This window comes from Oryctolagus cuniculus, chromosome 5, assembly GCF_051225735.1.
Source record: "Oryctolagus cuniculus isolate XC-2025 breed Fujian yellow rabbit chromosome 5, ASM5122573v1, whole genome shotgun sequence".
Taxonomy (NCBI): domain Eukaryota; kingdom Metazoa; phylum Chordata; class Mammalia; order Lagomorpha; family Leporidae; genus Oryctolagus; species Oryctolagus cuniculus.
Genome location: NC_142871.1, coordinates 72,780,208 through 72,792,395, shown reverse-complemented (window position 1 = coordinate 72,792,395; position 12,188 = coordinate 72,780,208). Strand labels below are relative to the sequence as shown.

Here is a 12,188-nt window from a genome sequence, read left to right as displayed (position 1 = left end):
AGCTCCCCAACAGTGTTTTTTTTAGTTTTCTAATTTCTTCTTGTTGTTTTTGGTCTGACTACATGATTTCCTGAAATTTGTCTTCTAAGTTAGATATTCTTTCTTCTGCTTCACCAATTCTGTTGTTTGTTTGTTTGTTTGTTTGACAGGCAGAGTTAGACAGTGAGAAAGAGAGACAGAGAGAAAGGTCTTCCTTCCATTGGTTCATCCCACAAATGGCCACTACGGCTGGCATGCTGCGCTGATCTGAAGCCAGGAGCCAGGTGCTTCCTCCTGGTCTCCCATGCGGGTGCAGGGCCCAAGCACTTAGGCCATCCTCCACTGCCTTGCTGGGCCACAGCAGAGAGCTGAACTGGAAGAGGAGCAACCGAAACAGAATCCGGTGCCCCAACTGGGACTAGAACCCTGGGTGCCAGTGCCGCAGGCGGAGGATTAGCCTGGTGAGCCGCAGTGCTGGTCACCAATTCTGTTGTTAAGGCTTTCCACTACATTTTCTATTTGTTCTGTTGAATTCTTCATTTCTAAGATTTCATTTTTATTTCTCTTTAAGATCTTAATTTCATGGGAAAAATTTTTTTCATGTCATGTATGGATTTCACTAGTTCATGCATTTGCTTCTGATTACTTCTAAGTGTGGGGAGCAACTCGGACTAGACTAAGTTACTGGAATTAAGACTTATTCTGTGCATCTGCTCTCCCACAATATGGTGCTGGGAGAGAAGAAAACAGCTTCTACACAGCTGCCTCCAGTTCAGCCAATAAACTGTAGGACTTGCTCCTGATTGGAGGAGAGCAGCGTACTCGGCGTGTGGGCAGCCGAGTTAGGATTGGCGGAGGAGGACTATAAAGGAGGAGAGAGACGGCATGCACCAGGAACATCTAAGGCGAACATCTAAGGGGAACACCTGTGCAGCCCCCGAGAGAGCCGGCCGGCGGTGTGCCGTTCCCCTGCGGAAGTGGGGAAAGTGGCCAGGGGGAACCGCCCTTCCACGGAGGTGGAAGGGACAGTAGCCAACCCGGGAAGAACCAGCAGCAAACCCGGGAAGGGCCGAGCAGACGAAAGAACAGCGCAGGGTCCTGTGTCGTTCCTCCACAAAGACGGGGAGCGACACTAAGTAATCCACAATCAATTTTTTGAATTCTATTTCTGGCATTTCCTCAAATTCCTTATCATCACAATATAGTATTGAAGTATTGTATTCTTTTGGGGCATCATGTTGTGTTCCTTATTCTTGTTTCTTAAATTGGTGCATTTAATATTGGGCATTTGTGGAGATATTCATTGGTTTCTTCTTTTTTACTGTGGCAGTTTTTACCTTTGTACTATTGGACTCTGTCTCTGTCTGCTTTTAGGGAATACCTGGAGGCATATGGTGGGTGTGGCCAGAGAGCTCTGTTCAGTGCTCCAGCATGAAGGGGGTGTTAAGGTGACACCCAGGTTGGGCATGGTAAATCTCCTCTTTGTGTGTGTGTGTATGTGAATCCAAGAAGAAGTTTGTTCTGCTCTGTTGGTATAAACTCATCTCCTCTCCTCAAAGGACACCAGTACCTGGGCACTGACCCCAGTGGGTATAATATCCATCCATGCTTCCACAAGGATCAAAGGATCTGTGCAGTCCTCAGTGTAAGCAGATTCCCTAGCAATATCCCTCACCAGGTAATCAGGGAGTCCTGAGCATGTAGAGCCTCCCACAGTGACTGCTCAAAGTCCTAGCCACACCCTGTGCCTTCTCACCCAGCCTCAGTGTTTTCACAGTCCCAGCACAGAAGCCTCCCACAGTCAAGAGCACCCAGCCCCCTATCGGTTTTCCCCAGCAGACTCAGAAGTCTCCTCTTGGCTGGTTGTTGGGTGCAGACACGAGCTGTCATAGCTGTTACATGTATCCAAAATGGTGTGCGCTCTCTATGGACTTGCTACAGGATGCCATTGCAGGGTGATGGAGGAGAGAGAAACATGCCCCCCACTTTTTTTCTCCTCTAATTTGGCAGGTACACCTCCTCCGTAAGGTCCCAGCTGGACTCCCTCCAGGCTATTCCAGCAGCTTTATCGTCAGTGGCTTGGGCTGCTACAATCTGGTCTTGCCTCACTCTCCAGAGCTGATACAGATACTCTCAGCTGCTGGGGTCCTGAGTTGTGGGTGTCCAAGCCCTTCATGTAGGTCCACTGTGTCCCTGTAATTTGCGTGGAGTTTCCTCAGCCATTTTCTCCCTAACTCTTCCCTGAGACTACACTCTCTTCACTTTTTTAAAAACTATCTTCTCCTAGACTAGAGCAGTAAGTTCCCTCCTTATCTGCCATCTTAATTCCACTGTATCTGGAAAATTTTCATCAGTGCCTACTTAGTTAGCTATAAAACATGTGACATTTAATTTTTCTATATTTAATTGTGGTGTTTTGCTTATTTTGCTGAACTAAAAGTCAGATGGCTATCTTTTTTATATTCCACATGATCCTACAAGCAAACCCAAATTTTTTAATAAAAGTTACAATTCTGTACAGATATTTTCCAACATTTAAGAGACCAAAAACAAATAATTCCATCCCTGAGTCCACTCTAGTCTATGATGTGAGAGGTATGCTAGATGCCCCATGCATTATGGCAAGCTAGTATCTAACACTGCAGCAGCCTAATATTTTTGCATATTGGGTATTTTTGGATATTGCATATTGGATAATGTTTTATCCATATTTGCTATGGATAGCACCTCTCTGAAAACAAATGAAGCTAAAATCATCCCTGTCATGCTTCTTGGGTAATCTTAATCTCACTGATTTGGCTGCCTTGTAAGGAAAACACTGGCTCTGCATGCAGTTCTGTCTGTGAATCTCCATTTCCCATCAGGACTAGAACACAAAGTAGCCTCCTTAGCCTTCATAATAAATTTATTGATACTTGCTCCCTGGTTACTAAAGAGGTAGACTGTCCTTAACCCACAGTGGAGTATAGCTAATGTACTCCAGGCTTCATGGAATCACCCGGCTACGTTTCACATTAAGTTCCAATCTGCCTGGATTATTTTTATGTCTAAGTACTAATCTGCATCATATTAAACATAAAAACATTAAATATTTAGGCAACTTCCCTTCATGACCTGGCCTTTTACAAAGAACATTAGAAGAATAATCCATATGTATCAGACTACTCCATGTGTGATGAAATAGTCACTAAGATTGTCCATTCTGCTACTCATATTATATATGCAATAGTTAGAAGTGAGAAATTGCCTCCACTTTGAGGCTCTCCTATTTTATCTTCTACATAATGAGGTAGGTAGTTTACACCTTCTCCTTTGCATTTCACCTGCCATATAACTTTCAGCCTGGTAACACCCATAATCACAACCACTGCACTTTAGGGTTATTGTCTTCCCCATGTTAAACCTCTTTTCCTCTATTTTAAGGATTCATATTTTATGTCCTGGCTACTCCACTTCTTTTTTTTTTCTGTAGAAACTGATGTTTATTTTCCGTCAACCTCATTTCCATGTTTGCGTGAGATCGCGTGACAAGCAGCCTAAGACCACTCAGGGGTTGTTCCCACCCACTCGGTGGCCTGAGCAGTGGGCGCTGCAGACCAGTCTTCGGTGGCGGGCTGAGCACTCCAGTCTTCAGTGGGGAACTGCTGAATAAGCACAGAGGGCACCTGCACGCCTTCGGACCAGTCAGCAACCTCAGGCTGAGTAGCAGTGAACTCGGGCGCTGGGGCCATCCATTCACCCTGAAACTCCTCCTTGGTCACAGCTTTTTCAGCGGCGGCCTGCTCTTCTTTTTCAATCTCTTCAGGATCTTTGTAGAAGTAGAGATCAGGCATGACCTCCCAGGGGTATTCACGGGAGATGGTTCCACGCATGCGCAGAACCTCCTGGGCCAGCATCCACCACATCAGACCTTGTTGTTGCACGGGATGGCAATGTCCACGTAGCGCAGAGGCGAGTCTGTGTTACACAGAGCAATGGTAGGCAGGTTCACGTAAGATGCCTTCGTGAGAGGCTGGTGGTCAGCCCGAGGGTCAGTAACCACCAGAAGCCGTGGTTCCCGGAAGGCTGCCTGGATCTGATTAGTGAAGGTTCCAGGTGTGAAGTGGCCAGCAATGGGAGTAGCTCCAGTGGCAGCAACAAACTTCAGCACAGCTCTCTGGCCAGTGTTCCTGGAGGATATCACACTGACATCAGCAGGGTTTTCAATGGCCACAATAGCACGAGCCGCCAACAGCAGCTTCTCCCAGGTCCTCTTCAGATTGATGATGTAGATGCCATCACTCTTCCTTTTGTAGATGTACTGTTCCATCTGGAAGTCAAGGTTGGTGCCACCTAGGTGGGTTCCTGCTGCAAGGAACTTGAGGACGTCCTCCTCCTTCATTTGCAGGACATCAAGGGCTCCGGACATTGTGACAGCTTCCCCTTAAGTTACGCCGGGAATCAAAAACAACGCCGTATGGACCCCTCGCCGGGTAGCGCGGAAAGGCGCTACTCCACTTCTGATCCAGCTCCCTGCTAATGTGCCTGGGAAAGCAACAGAAGAAAGCAAGTCCTCGGGCCCCTGCACCCGTATGGGAGACCCAGATAAAACTCCTAGCTCCTGGCTTCAGTCTGGCCCAGCTCCAGCTATTACTGCCATATCAGGGGTGAACCATCAGATGAAAGATCTCTCTCTCTCTCTCTCTATTTCTCTCTCTCTCTCCCTCCCTCCCCCTCTTTCTCCCTCTTTCTAACTCTGCCTTTTAAATAAATAAAATAACCTTTTTCTAAAAAATAATTCATATGTTGTTATACTTGTCCTTTGGCAACCTGATGTGCTTGCTTCTGGTAAACCGAAAATCATTAATGTCCTCACTCCAAGCCCCCTCATCAACATGTCTGAACCACGAGTGTTCAGCATCTGTTCCCATCTACATATATGACCCTTCTTCTGTAATACCAACCCCTTCCTTCCTAATAGTCTTTCTGTGTACAAATATGTTTGAACAGTCTCCATGTGAAATAAACCCACACTTGGCCCTACATGCCCTGTGGCTATGTTCAGTTCTCTGCTTCTAGGTTTTTGGTTTCTCTTGTTTTGATTTGAGGGGTAGAGAGAGGAAAGAGGCAAACTGAGAGAGTTTCCAGCTGCTGGTTCACTCAACAAATGCCTGCATCTGTGTGGGAGACCAGAGGTGGCTCCCACCTCCTGTTTCCTGGCTCTTGGCAAGGGCTGGAGCTGGGCCCATCTGAGCTAGGAGCTTCTTGCAGGTCTCCCACACAGGTACTGGAGCTAACCTCCACTGTGCTTCCCAGGCCACAGCAGAGAGTTGGATCAGAAGAGGAATAGCTGGGAGTAGAGGCTTAGCCCAGCACGCCACAGCACTGGCCCCTTAATTGTTTTTTTAAAGGAGAAAAATTGATACCAACCCCTTAATTGTTTTTAAGAGGAAAAATTGATACTAACTGGATGACCAGTACAGGAAGCTTCTACATCCCCTCTCTGTTTTACCTACATTCCTGATCTGATGTGCATAGATGCCCACCCAGGATAGCTAGATATAAAGTCCTTCTAGTCTGTTGCCACTAGCTTCCTGCAGCTGCAAGTGCCATCTGTTCTTAAAGAACATCCTCTTTGAGATCCATTTCCTTGAACTGTTCTTTTTATCCTCACTCTTTCCTCTACCACTTCCTTTATTCTTAGAGTCACTTGTTTTAGTTCAACTAGCAAAGCATCCAACCCTTCTTCCTTACCAAGGGAGGTCCCGATTTAATTCAAGTGCCCATACTCCATGTGTGACTTGAGGTGATATTAAAAAAAATCTATATTTTGTATATTTATCAAATAAATACTAGCACTAGACTGGAATTTTCAAAAAAGATTGATCCTATTTCCTTTGCTAACAACTGGCTTAGGCCCATGAGAATCAGCCACTTCCAATCTATGGACATAGTCTGCTGAGGACTTGGGGAAAATTTATTTAGCCTCTCAATAAAGAGACATGTGAGATGAAATAATTTTTCTTCTACTGATAGTGGATATTAAAGCATCCACTTGCAATCCCTGGAAGCCCAGCAGTCATCATTGTAACCCTTGGGAAGCTAGCCAGCAACAGAGCTAGAGATAGCAGACAAAAAAATGTTGGCAAGAACCTGGTTCTTAATGAGTTAATGAGTCAATGAATCAACAATTCTGGGGCTACCCTGTCTCCAAATTTCCTGGTATGTAGAATAACAGGACTTTCGTATTGTTAAGGCAGTTGCTTTTGGAGTAGGAAGTCAGTACTTGCATCCTTCCAAATACTGAAATCAATTCTCAATACTATCATTCCTATACAACAGCACAATTAAAAACACAATTTGCATGTAAAACAAACTTCATATCACAAGTGCAATTTTTTATCATGGACAAGTCCTTTCCAAAATTCATAAACTTCTTCCTCAGAATGGAATGCTAAGAATAGGGTATCTCATGCTGAGTTACCTGGTTAAATTTCCAGGCGAGGCCCAGTCTATTTAAAATAACCAAAAAGGAAAGACAACTGATTTGTGGTTGTTTATAAATGCATGGATTGAAATAACTGGTTTGGGGGCTGGCTCTGTGGCGTAGTGAGTAGGGTCACCTCTCTTCAACTCCCAGCTGCTCCACTTCCAATCCAGCTCTCTGCTGTGGCCTGGGAAAGCAATGGAGAATGCTCAAGTCCTTAAGCCACTGCACCCACATGAGAGACCCAGAAGAAGAAGTTCCTGGCTCCTGGCTTCAGATCAGCACAGCTCAGAACATCGCAGCCAATTGGGGAGTGAACCAGCGGATGAAAGACCTCTCTCTCTCTGTCTCTCTCTCTCTCTCTCTCTCTCACTCTCCTTCTCTCTGTGTACCTCTGGCTTTCAAATAAATAAATCTTTTAAAACAAAAAGAACTGGTTTTTATTAGACAATAACAAAAGCAATAACCATTGCTTATTATTATTACGAGATTTAAAAGAGAAAAGTTGTCTTGAACTTTATGGGACTTTTTCATACAATTAGCTCAATAGACTCTCACAGATAAAAAATGAAATAGCTACAAGATATTTAAAAGAACCCCTACAGATACCCATAATTTGAATCATTGTGATATTTTAGTTTCAGACATTCTAAAATCTCTGAATCAAATGCATTATAATATCTCAATGACACTCTTAAATGTTTATTCTCTCATGAAGTATAAGAGAGCTTCAAAAACTTCATAGAAAATGCATATTATGAAAAATTATGCATAGATTTCAATTTTTGCACTAAAAACTTATCTTTGAGTTCTGTTTTTCCATTAATTTTTTATATCACTGAAGATCTTTTTCTTTTTAAAATTCGCCATTAGAACTTGATCTCTACCTAGAATTTCTTGTTTTTACTGAGCTGCTGCTGCAATCTAGTTAAAATGGTAGAATTAGCCTTTGTTTCACACTTTGTCATCTCCAGATCTAGTCTTGTTTTGGCAAGGGCAAGGTATTTCTTCTAGAGTTTTCCTCAGAATTCTCACTCAAGAGACCCCCCAGGTGGACACTACAGAGATGCTGCTTCAGTTTTCTTTGTCAATTTGCACAAACTTACTGATGTACAAAACATGAGTGCAAAATGCAGCAGTTCTTTTACATTTTGGTAGCGTATACTCTTTTTGTGATGAGCTGATATGTTTTTCCACAGCAGAAATTTTCAAAAACACAAATTTTTTAAAAAGTTATTTAAACAGAAACTTTGAATTCAGATTTTTAGTTTCCTGCATAAAAAAAATAAGAGGAATCTGTAAAGTCTCTGGAAAAGCACAAGAGTGTAAGTAGAATGGCACTTTCAAAAAAGGCTGAGGGGTGTCCAAATTACATGGTGGTCTATATTTCAAGACTTAATCATGATAGACCAGCTTTTCAAAGAGATCTCCACCCTGAATTACAGAATTGAACTCACTTATTCTCGTATTTTCATGAGAATGATAAAGAAGCATTGCCCAACTCTGTTCATTGAGCATTCTTAGAGACATAGGAATCATGTTAAAATATACCGACCACAGAATTTCCCTAATGTACAAATATGTGTTTCAGTAAATAATTTGAGAATATGGAATCATAAAAGTACTTTTTGCTTATTTTTATACTACTATTGTAGTTTTCACTTAGAAATTCTTGTAGGTAGTGTGTCCTTATTAACAAATACAAAAACACTGTGAATCCCCTTGTAAAATAATGAGAACAGACAGTCCCATTTCTTCTTATTCTTTCCATCATGAGGCAGAGTGTAGTGGATTGGGTTGATGGTGTCATACTCACCTAGGTTTACATTCCGGCTCTATCACCTACTCAGTCTATATTGGTCAAATCCATTAACATTTGAGATCCTCAGATTCTTCATCTGTAAAATGGGAACAAGAACCATCACTCCACACACTTACCTCTATCATAGGCTTTCAATTCTGGATTATAATTGTCAGGTTGCTCATCTGTTTCTCCCACGAAGTTATGAGTTTCCTGGGACACAGAAAATGTCTTCATCTTTTTAGAATGGTGCTTCTCCACCTTGTCTACACATCAGAATCACTGAGTTTTTCAAACTCCTAATACTCAACCTGCACTCAAACCACTTAAATGATTATCTCTGAGGGTGGTCCAAGACACCATTTTTAAACTTCCCAAATTTTCAGTGTAAGCAAGGCAGAGAGGCCGTTTGCTTTAGAGGCTTCACACTACACCTTGCATGCAGAGAACATGCTAAATAGAATGGATGAGTAAATCCAGTCAGTAAATTATGAAGGATGTCACAGGCCATATTGTAATCCTTACCTGGCCATCTTCCTCCTCTAGGCTTGTGAGCTCTTGAACGCTGAGAACCAGAGTCATACTTACTTTCTAATCCCATCTTCTCACATGGTGTCTCAGTCACCTTTACTTTCCTTAGTATATATTAAGAGCTCAATGTTTTGTTGCAATAAAGCAACATGAAGAAAAGAAAAAAGTTTTCTTGGTCAATTAAATTAAAGATTTTTTAGTTATATAGATGAACATCGTAAGGAAAGATAAGATTTTGTTTGTGTGTTTGCAATGGAAGAAAAGAACAAAGTGTTCCATTAGCATCATAATTCCATAAATACAGAATCATGTCCTAAATAGTCAATGTACAATGGGCAATTTGGCCTTGCCTGAGTACTGTACAAAAATCATGAAGCCAGTGAAAAAATACTTCCTTTTAGCTTCTATCTGTATATGGTCATTTCTCAGTAACTAGTACCTCCTGCTTCAATTTCAATGAATGTTTGTTCTTATATCCCCTTGCATGTGGTGATAATGCTTTGCTTGCTCCTCTTGCCTAAATAATGCTGGAATGTTCAAAACTCTGCAAGACAATGGCAGAAACTCTCACTTTTAAGGGTGAGATATTCAGTAAATTTATTCTGCAATGTATTTTCTGCATCATTGCAAACAGCTTAAAAGTATGTATATATTTTTCTTACTATTTATATATTTTTCTTGTGATTTTTATGTATACATACCAGCAAATTCATATTCATTAAATATTTTGATGGAATTACTGTGGCATTTAAAAGAAAATTCTCCCAGGAAGCTCTATGTTAGTACCAAATGGCATGAAAGAAAAATACAGATAAGTACATAAAATGTAGATCAAAACATAAAATCAGTCAAGTATTTGAATCATTATAATGTAACTGGTAACTAAACTATACAATAAAATGTATTCATTTCCTTTAAAAGTCTCTGGTTCCACCTACCAGAATTTTTCATCCTACTATGCAATGTCATTGTATAGATCCATAGGATGGCAAGATTAGTGACCCAACTGGACTTAGCAAGGTTATTCAGGGTCGAACTTTCCTGGGTCAGATAAAAGGGTCTTCTGATAAGTATATGCTGAGAATTGAATTTATGCCCTATGTGAGGTCTGCTTTCGTGTGTCACAAATTACATATACATATATACACACACACTCACAGAGGTAGTATTCACTTTGCACAGTAGCAAAGAACTTTAAAATGACCATTTAACCTGAGACCATACAAAGGGACCTTACCAAATAATAAGAAAACTTCCCTGGTGGATGCTACAAAATATTTAAAGAAGAATTAACATTAACCATTGTCAGACTCGTCCAAAAAAATAGAAAATATAACAACCTAACTCATTCCATGAAACAAGTATTATACTGACACCAAAGCAAGATAACTGTCATAAAAAAGAAAACTGTTAATATCTCTTATAAATACAGATGTAAAAACCTGAACAAAATACTAACAAACCAAATCTAATAACATAAAAATGATGATTATGTACCATGAGCAAGTGGGATTTATGGCAGGATGCAAAGTTGGTTCAATATATGAAAATCAAAATCAATCAAGCACAATATTAATAGAATGAAGGGGAAAAAGCTCCTCAGTTGCCTCAGTAGATACAGAAAAATCATTTAACAAAGTCTAATGCCCTTTTATGATTAAAAAAAGAAAATACTGAACAAGATGAGTAGAGGAGCAGGTACTGTGGAATAGCAGGTAAAGCCACCTCCTGCAATGCAGGCATCCCATATGGCTGCTCTACTTCCAATCTCTCTACTACGGCCTGGGAAAGCAGCGGAAGATGGCCCAAGTCCTTGGGTCCCTGTTCCCGCATGGAAGACCTGAAGGAAGCTCTTATCTCCTGGTCTCACATGGGCCCAGCTCTGGCCATTTTGGCCATCTGGAGAGTGGACCAGCGGATGGAAGACCTCTCTCTCTCTTTCTCTGTAACTCTGCCTTTCAAATAAATAGATCTTTAAAAAAAAAAAAAAAGGACAATATTATTGTAGGAGGACCATCACTAAACTCAGTATTAGATATCCCCCTTCCCTTCACTCTGGGTAAGTCCTGTAACTATGATGGAACATCAATTCCATATTAGTTTTTAAGGCAAAAGCAAAGGGATTTTGCTGATGTGATTAAGGCTGCTGTTCAGCTGACTTTGATTTAATCACTGGAAAATAATCTTGAGTGTGCATGACCTAATAATCTGAAGTAGGCATCTAACATTGTAGTCCCAGTCATGAATGTCTCTGGAAGACAATGATGATGGGAAATCCTTCTTTAGGGACTAACTTAGAAGTTGCCCTCTTTGTCAGAACTGTATATTGTCAGAGATAGGCATCTGCATTGATTCATAGCTAGTGGCTAATAATTTGGTTTGACAGTTAAGGAAAACATTAGGATATTGATGGCAAGAAACACTGAGGGAGATGTTTGTGATAAACTTCACATGCAGTGTAAAACATCCCTTCACCAAAGGACATCAACTATTCATGAGACCCCAATTGTCATATGCAAGTGGTTGCACATTTTGTGGATGCCAGGCAGTAGCTTCCCTAGCCACTCAGGTGCTTGCTGAATAAGTGAACAAAGTAATGCTGACTGTGGGTGCTGAGGCTGTACACTGGTTCAACAACCCATGCTTTTCCTCATCATGGCTGATCTGGAACTGCCAAACCCAGAGACCTGTACTGAGCCTCCAAAAGGCACTACCCACCTATTTTGTGGTATGCTGATTATAGCAAACTCCTTTCTTCATATGTGAAAATAACTTTTCTTGACTGCAACAAACATTTTAGCAATGGGTTTTTCTTCTTTTTTCTTAATATTTCTGCCAGCACCACCATCATGGATTTATAAAAAGTCTCACTAGATCCCATACATTTTTAGTTCTATAACATCTTGTCTGACCAAAGAAATTAATACAACAGAAGACATACAATAATGAGCTCATGTCCATGGTAGTCTTATCATAATTTCCCTTCACCTAGATAAAACTGACCTGACGAGATGGTAGTGTGATTTATAAGAAACATGATGATGGGGCCGGCGCTGTGGTGTAGTGGGGAAACCCGCCACCTGTAATGCTGGCATCCCATATGGGCACCGGCTGCTCCACTTCCAAATTAGCTCTCTGCTATGGCCCGGGAAAGCTGTAGAAGATGGCCCAAGTCCTTGAGCACATGCAGCCTCATGGGAGATCCAGAAAGAAGCTCCTGGCTCCTGGCTCCTGGCTTTGGGTCAGCGCAGCTCTGGCCATTGTAACTAATTGGGGGGGGGGGGGGGCAGCGGATGGAAGACCTCTCTCTCTTTTGACCTCTCTCGACCTCTCTCGATCTCTCTTGACCTTTCTCTCTCTCTCCACCTCTCCTCTCTCTGTGTAACTCTGACTTTCAAATAAATAAATTAA

General features: G+C 41.7%; 1 pseudogene across 1 annotated transcript; it reads right to left on the bottom strand.

Moving 5' to 3' along the window:
• Positions 1-3,500: 3,500 nt before the first annotated feature.
• LOC100347662 (small ribosomal subunit protein uS2 pseudogene) lies at positions 3,501-4,470 on the bottom strand (annotated as a pseudogene). The gene has a single exon (XR_016233837.1). The product of XR_016233837.1 is annotated as a small ribosomal subunit protein uS2 pseudogene (transcript).
• Positions 4,471-12,188: the final 7,718 nt, after the last annotated feature.